Raw genomic sequence first — 12,823 nt, 5'->3', positions numbered from 1 at the left:
CTGAGGTACGGGACTGTGTGCTGTAAGAGACTGAGGTACGGGACTGTGTGCTGTTAGAGACTGAGGTACGGGACTGTGTGCTGTAAGAGACTGAGGTACGGGACTGTGTGCTGTTAGAGACTGAGGTACGGGACTGTGTGCTGTAAGAGACTGAGGTACGGGACTGTGTGCTGTAAGAGACTGAGGTACGGGACTGTGTGCTGTTAGAGACTGAGGTACAGGGCTGTGTGCTGTAAGAGACTGAGGTACAGGGCTGTGTGCTGTTAGAGACTGAGGTACAGGACTGTGTGCTGTTAGAGACTGAGGTACAGGGCTGTGTGCTGTTAGAGACTGAGGTACGGGACCGTGTGCTGTTAGAGACTGAGGTACGGGACCGTGTGCTGTTAGAGACTGAGGTACAGGGCTGTGTGCTGTTAGAGACTGAGGTACGGGACTGTGTGCTGTAAGAGACTGAGGTACAGGGCTGTGTGCTGTTAGAGACTGAGGTACGGGACTGTGTGCTGTTAGAGACTGAGGTACAGGGCTGTGTGCTGTAAGAGACTGAGGTACAGGGCTGTGTGCTGTAAGAGACTGAGGTACGGGACTGTGTGCTGTTAGAGACTGAGGTACAGGGCTGTGTGCTGTAAGAGACTGAGGTACAGGGCTGTGTGCTGTTAGAGACTGAGGTACAGGGCTGTGTGCTGTAGAAGATTTGAATGATGACATCCCATATGTGTAAAACTCCCATCATGTATGCCTGCACCATGCCAATTATCTATCAAGTAATTGCCGTCTCGTTTACAAGTAGCACAGCCTGTATTCCAATTTGTATCAGTACCATTGAGTGCAATACTGTCTATATTAGTATCATTAGTTTTTTTATTACTAGCAATAGCTGTAAAACTGCCTGTAATTTAGTCTGATACCAGTAACACTGCCTGTGTTATAACCTTATTCCAATAACATTATAGCAGTATCAATTGCAATATAGGTTGAATTACTGGTATAAACCTGCTTGTATTACAGCCTTATACTAGCAACACTGTCCATATTACAACATGCTGCCCGTCTTACAAGCCATACGATTAATATATACGTACTATACTTCCCTCCCTATCTCTGTAACCTCCGCCAGCCCCCAAAGTCCTCTGAAATTTCTGCAGTCCTCCAATTCAGGCCTTTTGGACAGCTACAACTTTCTTCTTACAACCAGCCATGCCTTTAGCTATGGACTTTACTCTCTAAAACTCTCTACCTCTCTCCTTTAAGATGTGTCTTGAAACCAACCTCTTTGACCAAGCTTTTGGTCACCTGTTTTAATATTTCCTTATATGGCTTGGTGTAAAATGTTGTCTCATGACATTCCTGTGAAGAGCCTTGGGACGTTTTACTACATTAAAGGCACTGTTTAAATGCAAATTGTTCTTGTTGTATACCATTCACGCTGCCATCTCTACAACCAAAGCCATTAGTACTGCTTGTAATATAACCTATACTCGCAATAAATGTAAAATAAAATGGTTGTCTACTCCACCAATGGGAGCATAGTGTTGTGTTTATGATATTTCCAAGCCCTTGTAATGCCATCCAGTGTGGAGGATAAGATGAGCTTTGTGAGACCCTGCAGAGACCTAGGGAGTTCTTGGTTACCTTCATAAGAACATAATTACATAAGAAATAGGAGCAGGAGTAGGCCATTCAACCCCTCAAGTTAAATACGGGGACCAAAACTGTAAACAGTACTCCAAGTGTGGCCTCATCAACATCCTGTACAGCTGTAACAAGGCTTCCCTATTTTTAGTTTCCAGCCCCCTAGCAATACAGACCAAAATTCCATTTGCTGCCTTAATTACTTGCTGCACCTGCATGACACTTTGTGTTTCATGCACAAGAACACCCAGATCCCTCTGTGCTGTACTTTTTGGAGTCTCTCTCCATTGAAAAAGTAGTCTGCCTTTTGATTTTTCCTACCAAAGTGCATAACCTCACACTTTCCTACATTAAACTCCACCTGCCAAGTTTTTGCCCACTCACTCAACCTATTTATAACTCCTTGCAGATTCCTTATGCCCTCACCACAACATGCCCTCCCACCAATTTTTGTATCATCAGCAAATGTTGATACATTACACTCTGACCCCTCCTCCAAGTCATTAATATAGGTAGTAAATAATTGAGGCCCTAGGATTGATCCTTGTGGCATTCTACTAGCTAAGTCTTTCCAACCTGAAAAAGACCCATAAATCCTGACTCTCTGTCTTCTGTGTATTAACCAATCCTCAAACCATGCTAATACATTACCCCCAATACAGGGAGCTCCTATCTTGTGCAATAACCTTTTATGTGGCACCTTATCAAATGCCTTCTGGAAATGCAAATACACTACATCTACCCCTTTATCAACTCTGCTTGTTATATCCTCTAAGAACTCTAGCAAATTTGTCAAACATGATTTCCCATGTTGACTCTGTTTGATTGCGTTAAGCTTTTCTAAATGTCCTGCTATTTCTTCCTTAATAATGGACTCTAGCAATTCCCCAACTACAGATGTTAGGCTGACTGGCCTATAGTTTCCTGCTTTTTGTCTCCCTCTCTTCTTGAACAGGGGCGTCACATTATCAATTATCCAATGCTCTGGGACCCTCCCTGAATCCAGTTAGTTCTGGAATATTTCAACCAATGCCTCCACTATCTCTGCCGCCACTTCCTTTAAAATCCTTGGATACAGGCCATTAGGTCTTGGTGACTTGTCTGCCTTTAGCCCCATTAGCTTGTCAAATATTTTATCCCTCGTGATAGAGATTGTTATATGATCTTTCCTCCCATTAGCTCCTTGCTTACCTGGTATCTTTGTAATGTTTATAGTGTCTTCCACCATGAAGACCGATGCAAAATATTGGTTTAGATTATGTGCCATTTCCCTGTTCTCCTTTACCAATTCTCCAGTTGCATCCTCCAAGGGTCCCATCCTCACTTTAGCTACTCTCTTTCTTTTTATATACCCATAGAAGCTGTTGCTGTTTGTTTTTATATTTCTTGCCAATTTACTTTCATAATCAATTTTCTCCCTCTTTATTAGCTTTTTAGTCACCTGCTGCTGGCTCTGAAAAAATTCCCAATGCTCTGGCCTATCACTAGTTTTTGCCACTTTGTATGCCTCAGTTTTTGATTGGATACTTCCTTTACCGCCTTTGTTAACCAAGTTTGTTCATCCTTCTCATCGAGTCCTTCATTTTGAACGGGATAAATTTTTGCAGAGCGTTATGAAATACCTGCTTAAATGTCTGCCACTGCTCATCCGCTGACCTTCCCCTTAGTCTATTTTCGCAGCCCGCTTTATTTAAGCTGAGGATGCTGGTTTGAGATCCGAGCTGCTCTCCTTCAAACTGAATTTGAAATTCTACCATGTTGTGATTACTACCCCCTAGAGGATCCTTAACTACAAGATCTCTTATTAATCCTACCTTATTACACATTACTAGATCTAAAATAGCCTGTTCCCGGGTAGGATCTACAACATATTGCTCTAAGAGACAATCCCTGATGCATTCTACAAATTTGTTTTCCATGTTACCCCTGTCGATCTGATTTGCCCAGTCAGTGTACAGATTAAAATCACCCATGACAATTGTAGCGCCCTTTTTACACATCACCATCATTTCCCGATTTATACTTTGTCCTATAGTGAGGCAACTCTTCGGGGGCCTATAGACAACTCCCATCCGTGACTTCTTCCCCTTGCTATTCCTTATTTCTACCCAAATTGATTCCATATCATGAACTATGGCACCTATATCAATACTCATCACTGCACTGAGACCTTCCTTTATTAACAAAGCTACCTCACCTCCTTTTCTTTTTGCCTATTTTTCCAGAATGTCGAATACCTTTGAATATTGAGTTCCCAGCCTTGGTCACCCTGCAACCACGTCTCTGTAATAACCATTGAGTCATATCCATATATTTCTATTTGTGCCATCAACTCACCTATCTTATTACAAATGCTGCGTGCATTCAGATAAAGAGCCATAAGCTTCGACTTTTTACCATTATTACTCATTCTGATTCTAATTTCTGCTGCACTCTTCTGCTTCTATTTTCTGCTCCTTCCTGTCACACTTTGATTATTGTTCGCCTCTTCACTACCCTGCACCTCTGCTCTCTCATTTCTTTTCGATTTTTTAAACTTCCCTTCAATTGAACCCTCCTCCCAACAAATTTGTTTAAAGTCCTATTCACAAACCTAGTTATATAATTCGCCAGAACACTGGTCCCAGCATGGTTCAAATGAGGCCCATACCAACAGAACAATTCTCTCCTTCCCTAGTACTGGTGCTGGTGCCCCATGAATCGGAACCCATTCCCACACCGATCTTTGAGCCACGCAGTTACCTCTCTAATCTTATTTTCCCTATGCCAATTTGCATGTGGCTCAGGTAGTAATCCGGAGATTATTACTTTATGGTTCTGCTTTTTAATTTAGCCCTGAGCTGCTCATAGTCCCTCAGCAGAACCTCTTTCCTAGTCCTACCTATGCCGTTGGCACCTACGTGGACCATGACAACTGGATCCTTCCCCTCCCACTCCAAGTTCCTCTCCAGCCCACAAGAGATATCCTTAACCTTGGCACCAGGTAGGCAACACAGCCTTCGGGACTCGGATTTCCCGGTTGGCGTGCAGGGGGCGGAACCCGCACGCCAACGCATAAAATGACGCGGGATGATGTCGGGCGGAACTCCCAACGTCACCCCGCACCATTTCAATTTTCAGATTGGCGGGGGCGCAGCCAAATCAGCTGTGCGCCCACCAATCTGTCAACGGCCAATTTAGGCCATTTAAAAAGTAATTGCAGTAGTTAAAGGACCTGCCCATCCAACCTTAAGGTTGACGTGCAGGCCGGGAGCCCTGGCGGGCTTCAGAGGAGGCATGAAACCTGATCCATGGACGGGATGAGATTTCATGTAGGTTTTTAAAAATTTAATAAAAGTTTAATTAAAAGTGATGGACATGTCCCAAATCATGTGACAGTGTCACATGAGGGGACATGTCAGGGAAATTTTATTTTTCTATTTTTAACATTTTTGAATTTGGCGCCGATCTCCCTGAGGCAGCACTTAGCCTCAGGGAGATGAGTAGGCTCTTTCGTGCGCCTGCACTCGCCTGCTCCTGAATTTCCCCCCCCAACGGGGGGAAAAATTCTTCCCTATGTCTTTGCTGCAGAGATCAGAATCTATTCCCCTAACTATGCTATCCCCTATTACTACTACATTTCTCTTTTCTCCCCCAACTTGAATGGCGCACAGTACCATGGTGCTGTGGTCAGTTTGCTCATCCTCCCTGCAGTCTGTGCCCCTGTCCACACCGGGAACAAGGACCTCATACTATTGGACAAGGGCACTGGCTGAGGCTCCTCCAAAGCTAAATTCTGGATCTCAATACCTGCCTCCTTCTCAGTCACATCCTCTTGACCACGGACCAAATTTGATGCAATTAATCTAAGGGGTTTGCCTGCCTCCTGAAACACAGTGTCCAGGTAATGCGCTGTGTCACAGTGTCTGCAGCTCGGACTCTAACTCATCAACTCTAAGCCAAAGTTCCTCGAGCAGCCAACACTTGCTGCAGAAGTGATCACCGTGGATCACACCGATGTCCACCATCCCACATACTAAAGCTGCAACACATCGCCTGCCCAGCCATCTCTATTCTGTTTAATTAATTAATTTGGATGTTAAATATTTTCAAAGTGAATTTTCTTCAGCTGTGAATAATGTCTCCTCATTTAAGCCACTTAGCCAATCAAAAGAAACATGGAAGAGATACCCACCAATCACCTACCTGTTTTCCTGTGACATCACACTTTGGCCCTTACAGGCAGGCTGAAGGGGCTCTCTGCCACCGGTTTTTATCTCCCGCCGCTGTTGCCCTTCTCACGCAGGTCCACTGTCTGTGATCTCCTGGCTTTCTCTCACTGTTTCGTATTGTGAAAATCCCAGCTCTCCTCTCACTGTTTTAACCTGTGAAAATCCCAGCTTTCCTCTCACTGTTCTAACCTGTGAAAATCCCAGCTCTCCTCTCACTGTTTTAACCTGTGAAAATCCCAGCTCTCCTCTCACTGTTTTAAACTGTAAAAATCCCAGCTCTCCTCTCGCTGTTTTAACCTGTGAAAATCCCGGCTCTCCTCTCGCTGTTTTAACCTGTGAAAATCCCAGCTCTCCTCTCACTGTTTTAAACTGTAAAAATCCCAGCTCTCCTCTCGCTGTTTTAACCTGTGAAAATCCCGGCTCTCCTCTCACTGTTTTATACTGTGAAAATCCCAGCTCCACACTCACTGTTTTAACCTGTGAAAATCCCAGCTCTCCTCTCTCTGTTTTAAACTGTAAAAATCCCAGCTCTCCTCTCACTGTTTTAAACTGTAAAAATCCCAGCTCTCCTCTCACTGTTTTAACCTGTGAAAATCCTGGCTCTCCTCTCACTGTTTTAAACTGTAAAAATCCCAGCTCTCCTCACACTGTTTTAAACTGTAAAAATCCCAGCTCTCCTCTCACTGTTTTAAACTGTAAAAATCCCAGCTCTCCTCTCACTGTTTTAACCTGTGAAAATCCCGGCTCTCCTCTCGCTGTTTTAAACTGTAAAAATCCCAGCTCTCCTCACACTGTTTTAAACTGTAAAAATCCCAGCTCTCCTCTCACTGTTTTAAACTGTAAAAATCCCAGCTCTCCTCTCACTGTTTTAAACTGTAAAAATCCCAGCTCTCCTCTCACTGTTTTAAACTGTAAAAATCTGAGCTCCTCTCTCGCTGTTTTAAACTAAAAATCCCAGCTCGCCTCTCTCGCTGTTTTAAACTAAAAATCCCAGCTCTCCTCTCACTGTTTTAAACTAAAAATCTGAGCTCCGCTCTCACTGTTTTATACTGTAAAAATCCCAGCTCCTCTCTCGCTGTTTTAAACTGTAAAAATCCCAGCTCCACACTCACTGTTTTAAACTGTAAAAATCCCAGCTCCTCTCTCACTGTTTTAAACTGTAAAAATCCCAGCTCCTCTCTCACTGTTTTAAACTGTAAAAATCCCAGCTCCTCTCTCGCTGTTTTATACTGTGAAAATCCCAGCTCCTCTCTCACTGTTTTATACTGTAAAAATCCCAGCTCCTCTCTCGCTGTTTTATACTGTGAAAATCCCAGCTTCTCTCTCGCTGTTTTATACTGTGAAAATCCCAGCTCCTCTCTCGCTGTTTTATACTGTGAAAATCCCAGCTCCTCTCTCGCTGTTTTATACTGTGAAAATCCCAGCTCCTCTCTCGCTGTTTTATACTGTGAAAATCCCAGCTCCTCACTCACTGTTTTAAACTGTAAAAATCACAGCTCCTCACTCGCTGTTTTATACTGTGAAAATCCCAGCTCCTCTCTCGTTGTTTTAAACTGTAAAAATCCCAGCTCCTCTCTCGCTGTTTTATACTGTGAAAATCCCAGCTCCTCTCTCGCTGTTTTATACTGTGAAAATCCCAGCTCCTCTCTCGCTGTTTTATACTGTGAAAATCCCAGCTCGTCTATCGCTGTTGTATACTGTGAAAATCCCAGCTCCTCTCTCGCTGTTTTATACTGTGAAAATCCCAGCTGCTCTCTCGCTGTTTTATACTGTGAAAATCCCAGCTCCTCTCTCGCTGTTTTATACTGTGAAAATCCCAGCTCCTCTCTCGCTGTTTTAAACAGTAAAAGTCCCAGCTCCTCTCTCGCTGTTTTAAACTGTGAAAATCCCAGCTCCTCTCTCGCTGTTTTATACTGTGAAAATCCCAGCTCCTCTCTCGCTGTTTTATACTGTGAAAATCCCAGCTCCTCTCTCGCTGTTTTATACTGTGAAAATCCCAGCTCGACTATCGCTGTTGTATACTGTGAAAATCCCAGCTCCTCTCTCGCTGTTTTATACTGTGAAAATCCCAGCTCCTCTCTCGCTGTTTTATACTGTGAAAATCCCAGCTCCTCTCTCGCTGTTTTATACTGTGAAAATCCCAGCTCCTCTCTCGCTGTTTTAAACAGTAAAAGTCCCAGCTCCTCTCTCGCTGTTTTAAACTGTGAAAATCCCAGCTCCTCTCTCGCTGTTTTATACTGTGAAAATCCCAGCTCCTCTCTCGCTGTTTTATACTGTGAAAATCCGAGCTCCTTTCTCACTGTTTTAAACTGTAAAAATCCCAGCTCCTCTCTCGCTGTTTTATACTGTGAAAATCCCAGCTCCTCTCTCACTGTTTAAACTGTAAAAATCCCAGCTCCTCTCTCGCTGTTTTATACTGTGAAAATCCCAGCTCCTCTCTCACTATTTTAAACTAAAAATCCCAGCTCCTCTCTCGCTGTTTTATACTGTGAAAATCCCAGCTCCTCTCTCGCTGTTTTATACTGTGAAAATCCCAGCTCCTCTCTCGCTGTTTTATACTGTGAAAATCCCAGCTCCCCTCTCACTATTTTAAACTAAAAATCCCAGCTCCTCTCTCGCTGTTTTATACTGTGAAAATCCCAGCTCCTCTCTCGCTGTTTTATACTGTGAAAATCCCAGCTCCTCTCTTGCTGTTTTAAACTGTGAAAATCCCAGCTCCTCTCTCGCTGTTTTAAACTGTGAAAATCCTAGCTCCTCTCTCGCTGTTTTAAACTGTTAAAATCCCAGCTCCTCTCTCGCTGTTTTATACTGTGAAAATCCCAGCTCCTCTCTCGCTGTTTTAAACTAAAAATCCCAGCTCCTCTCTCAGTGTTTTATACTGTGAAAATCCCAGCTCCTCTCTCGCTGTTTTATACTGTGAAAATCCCAGCTCCTCTCTCGCTGTTTTATACTGTGAAAATCCCAGCTTCTCTCTCGCTGTTTTATACTGTGAAAATCCCAGCTCCTCTCTCGCTGTTTTAAACTGTGAAAATCCCAGCTCCTCTCTTGCTGTTTTATACTGTGAAAATCCCAGCTCCTCTCTCGCTGTTTTAAACTAAAAATCCCAGCTCCTCTCTCACTATTTTATACTGTGAAAATCCCAGCTCCTCTCTCGCTGTTTTAAACTGTAAAAATCCCAGCTCCTCTCTCGCTGTTTTAAACTAAAAATCCCAGCTCCTCTCTCACTGTTTTATACTGTGAAAATCGCAGCTCCTCTCTCGCTGTTTTAAACTGAAAATCCCAGCTCCTCTCTCGCTGTTTTAAACTGTGAAAATTCCAGCTCCTCTCTCGCTGTTTTATACTGTGAAAATCCCAGCTCCTCTCTCGCTGTTTTAAACTAAAAATCCCAGCTCCTCTCTCACTGTTTTATACTGTGAAAATCCCAGCTCCTCTCTCGCTGTTTTAAACTGTGAAAATCCCAGCTCCTCTCTCGCTGTTTTATACTGTGAAAATCCCAGCTCCTCTCTCGCTGTTTTAAACTAAAAATCCCAACTCCTCTCTCGCTGTTTTATACTGTAAAAATCCCAGCTCCTCTCTCGCTGTTTTATACTGTGAAAATCCCAGCTCCTCTCTCGCTGTTTTAAATTGTGAAAATCCCAGCTCCCCTCTCACTATTTTAAATGGTGAAAATTCCTGTTCCCCTCTCACTGTTTTAAACTGTGAAAATCGTGGCTCTACTGTTGTAGTATCTTTGGTTCTATATTGGATGGATGGGAGAGGTCTGGAGGGTTATGGACTGGGTGCAGGTCAATGGGATTAGCGGAATAATATTTCGGCACAGACTAGAAGGACCGAATGGCCTCTTTTCTGTGCTGTAGTGTTCTATGGTTCTATGGTACTCTCGATGATTTAAACTGTAAAAATCCCAGCTCTGCTTTCGCTGTTTTAATCTGTGAAAATCGCATCTCTCCTGTCACTGTTTTAAACTGTGAAAATCCCGACTCTCCTCTCACTGTTTTATACTGTGAAAATCCCGGCTCTCCTCTCACTGTTTTAAACTGTGAAATTCCTGGCTCTCCTCCCACTGTTTTAAACTGTGAAATTCCTGGCTCTCCTCTCGCTGATTTAAACTGTAAAAATCCCAGCTCCGCTTTCGCTGTTTTAATCTGTGAAAATCGCATCTCTCCTGTTGCTGTTTTAAACTGTAGAAATCCCAGCTCCACTTTCGCTGTTTTAATCTGTGAAAATCGCATCTCTCCTGTTGCTGTTTTAAACTGTAAAAATCCCAGCTTCCCTCCCACTGTATTAAACTGTGAAAATCGCAGATCTCCTCTTACTGTTTCAAACTGTGAAACTCCCGGCTCTTCTCTCACAGCTTTAAACTGTGACAATGACTACTCTCCTCTCGCTGTTTTAAACTGTGAAAATCCCGTCTCCCCTCTTGCTGTTTAAAGCCGTGAAAATCCCAGCTATCCTCTCACTGTTTTAAACTGTGAAAATCTTGGCTCTCCTCTCTGTTTTAAACTGTAAAAATCGCACCTCCCCTCTTGCTGTAAAAAACTGTGAAAATCCTGGCTCTCTTCCTACTAGAACCATAGAACACTACAGCACAGAAAACAGGCCATTCGGCCCTTCTAGTTTGTGCCGAAATATTATTGAACTATTCCCATTGACCTGCACCCAGTCCATAACCCTCCAGACCTCTCCCATCCATGTATCTATCTAATTTATTCTTAAAACTTAAGAGTGAGCCCGCATTTACCACGTCAGATGGTAGCTCGTTCCACACTCTCACCACTCTCTGAGTGAAGAAGTTCCCCCTAATGTTCCCCCTAAACCTTTCCCCTTTCACCCTAAAGCCATGTCCTCTCGTGTTTATTTCTCCTAATCTAAGTGGAAAGAGCCTACTCGCATTTACTCTGTCTATACCCCTCACAATTTTGTAAACTTCGATCAAATCTCCCCTCATTCTTCTACGCTCCAAGGAATAAAGTCCTAACCTGTTTAATCTTTCCCTGTAACTCAACTCCTTAAGACCCGACAACATCCTAGTAAATCTTCTCTGCACTCTCTCAATCTTACTGATATCCTTCCTGTAGTTAGGCGACCAGAACTGCACACAATACTCCAAAGTTGGCCTCACCAATGTCTTATACAACCTCACCATCACATCTCAACTCCTATACCCAATGCTTTGATTTATGAAGGCCAGTATGCCAAAAGCTTTCTTTACAACCTTGTCTACCTGTGACGCCACTTTCAGGGAATTATGTATCTCAACTCCCAGATCCCTTTGTTCCTCCACACTCCTCAGTGCCCTACCATTTACTGTGTATGTCCTACCTTGGTTTGACCTTCCAAAATGTAACACCTCACACTTTTCCGCATTAAATTCCATCTGCCATTTTCTGGCCCATTTTTCCAGTTGGTCCAGATCTCTCTGCAAGCTTTGAAAGCCTTCCTCGCTGTCCACAACGCCTCCAATCTTAGTGTCATCAGCAAACTTGCTGATCCAATTCACCACATTATCATCCAAATCATTGATATAGACAGCAAACAACAATGGTCCCAGTACAGATCCCTGAGGCACACCACTAGTCACAGACCTCCAGTCTGAGAAGCAATCATCCACTACCACTCTCTGTCTTCTCCCACACAGCCAATTTCGAATCCAGTTTACAACCTCTCCATGGATACCAAGTGTCTGAACCTTCTGAACTAACCTCCCATGTGGGACCTTGTCAAAGGCCTTACTAAAGTCCATGTAGACAACATCCACAGCCTTTCCTTCATCTACTTTCTTGGTAACCTCCTCGAAAAACTCTACAAGGTTTGTTAAACACGAACTACCACGCACAAAGCCATGCTAACTATCCTTAATCAGTCCTTGGCTGTCCAAATAATTATATATCCGACCTCTCAGAACACCTTCCAATAATTTACCTACTACTGACGTCAGGCTCACTGGCCTGTAATTACCTGGTTTACTTTTGGAGCCTTTTTTAAACAACGGAACAACATGAGCTACCCTCCAATCCTCCGGCACCTCACCCGTGGCTAAGGACATTTTAAATACTTCTGCCAGGGCCCCTGCAATTTCTACACTAGTCTCCCTCAAGGTCCGAGGGAATATCATGTCAGGCCCGGGGGATTTATCTACCTTTATTGGCTGTAAAGCAGCAAGCACCTCCTCTTTAATCTCTATATGTTCCATGAAACTACTGCTTGTTTCCCTTCCTTCCTTATACACTATGCCAGTTTCCTGAGTAAATACTGATGCAAAAAAACTGTTTAAGATCTCCCCCATCTCGTGAGGCTCCACACATAGACGACCACTCTGATCTTCAAGGGGACCAATCGTGTCCCTTACTATCCTTTTACTCTTAATATACTTGTAGAAACCCTTCGGGTTTACCTTCACATTATCTACCAAAGCAACCTCATGTCTTCTTTTTGCCTTCCTGATTTCCTTTTTTAGTATTTTCTTACATTTTCTATACTCTACAAGTACCTCATTTGCTTCTTGTTGCCTATACCTGCTATACACCTCTCTCTTCTTCTTAACCAGATCACCAATATCCCTTGAAAACCAAGGTTCCCTATGCCTGTTAACTTTGCCTTTAATCCTGACAGGAACATGCAAACTCTGGACTCTCAAAATTTTGCCTTTGAATGGCTTCCACTTACTGAACACATCCTTGCCAGAAAACAACTTATGCCAATCCACTCTTCCTAGATCCTTTCTCATTTCCACAAAATTGGCCTTTCTCCAATTTAGAATCTCAGCTCGAGGACCAGACCTATCCTTATCCATAATTAGCTTTAAACTAATGACATTGTGGTCACTGGACCCAAAATGTTCGCCTACACATATTTCTGTCAACTGACCTATCTGGTTCCCTAATAGGAGATCAAGTATTGCATCCTCTCTCGTTGGTACCTCTATATATTGATTTAGAAAACTTTCCTGAACACATTTGACAAACTCCAAGCCATCCAGCCCT

The 12,823-nt window shown here is 43.3% G+C and overlaps 1 protein-coding gene across 1 annotated transcript in view; it reads left to right on the top strand.

Annotated features, from left to right (window-relative positions):
* Positions 1-12,823, top strand: part of myo15b (myosin XVB) — a 461,255-nt gene that overhangs the window by 372,892 nt on the left and 75,540 nt on the right. The gene's annotated exons all lie outside the window — the stretch shown is intronic.

This window comes from Cetorhinus maximus, chromosome 24 (assembly GCF_964194155.1).
Source record: "Cetorhinus maximus chromosome 24, sCetMax3.hap1.1, whole genome shotgun sequence".
Classification (NCBI taxonomy): domain Eukaryota; kingdom Metazoa; phylum Chordata; class Chondrichthyes; order Lamniformes; family Cetorhinidae; genus Cetorhinus; species Cetorhinus maximus.
The sequence above is the reverse complement of the archived record's forward strand: the minus strand, read 5'-3'. Positions and strand labels throughout refer to the sequence as shown.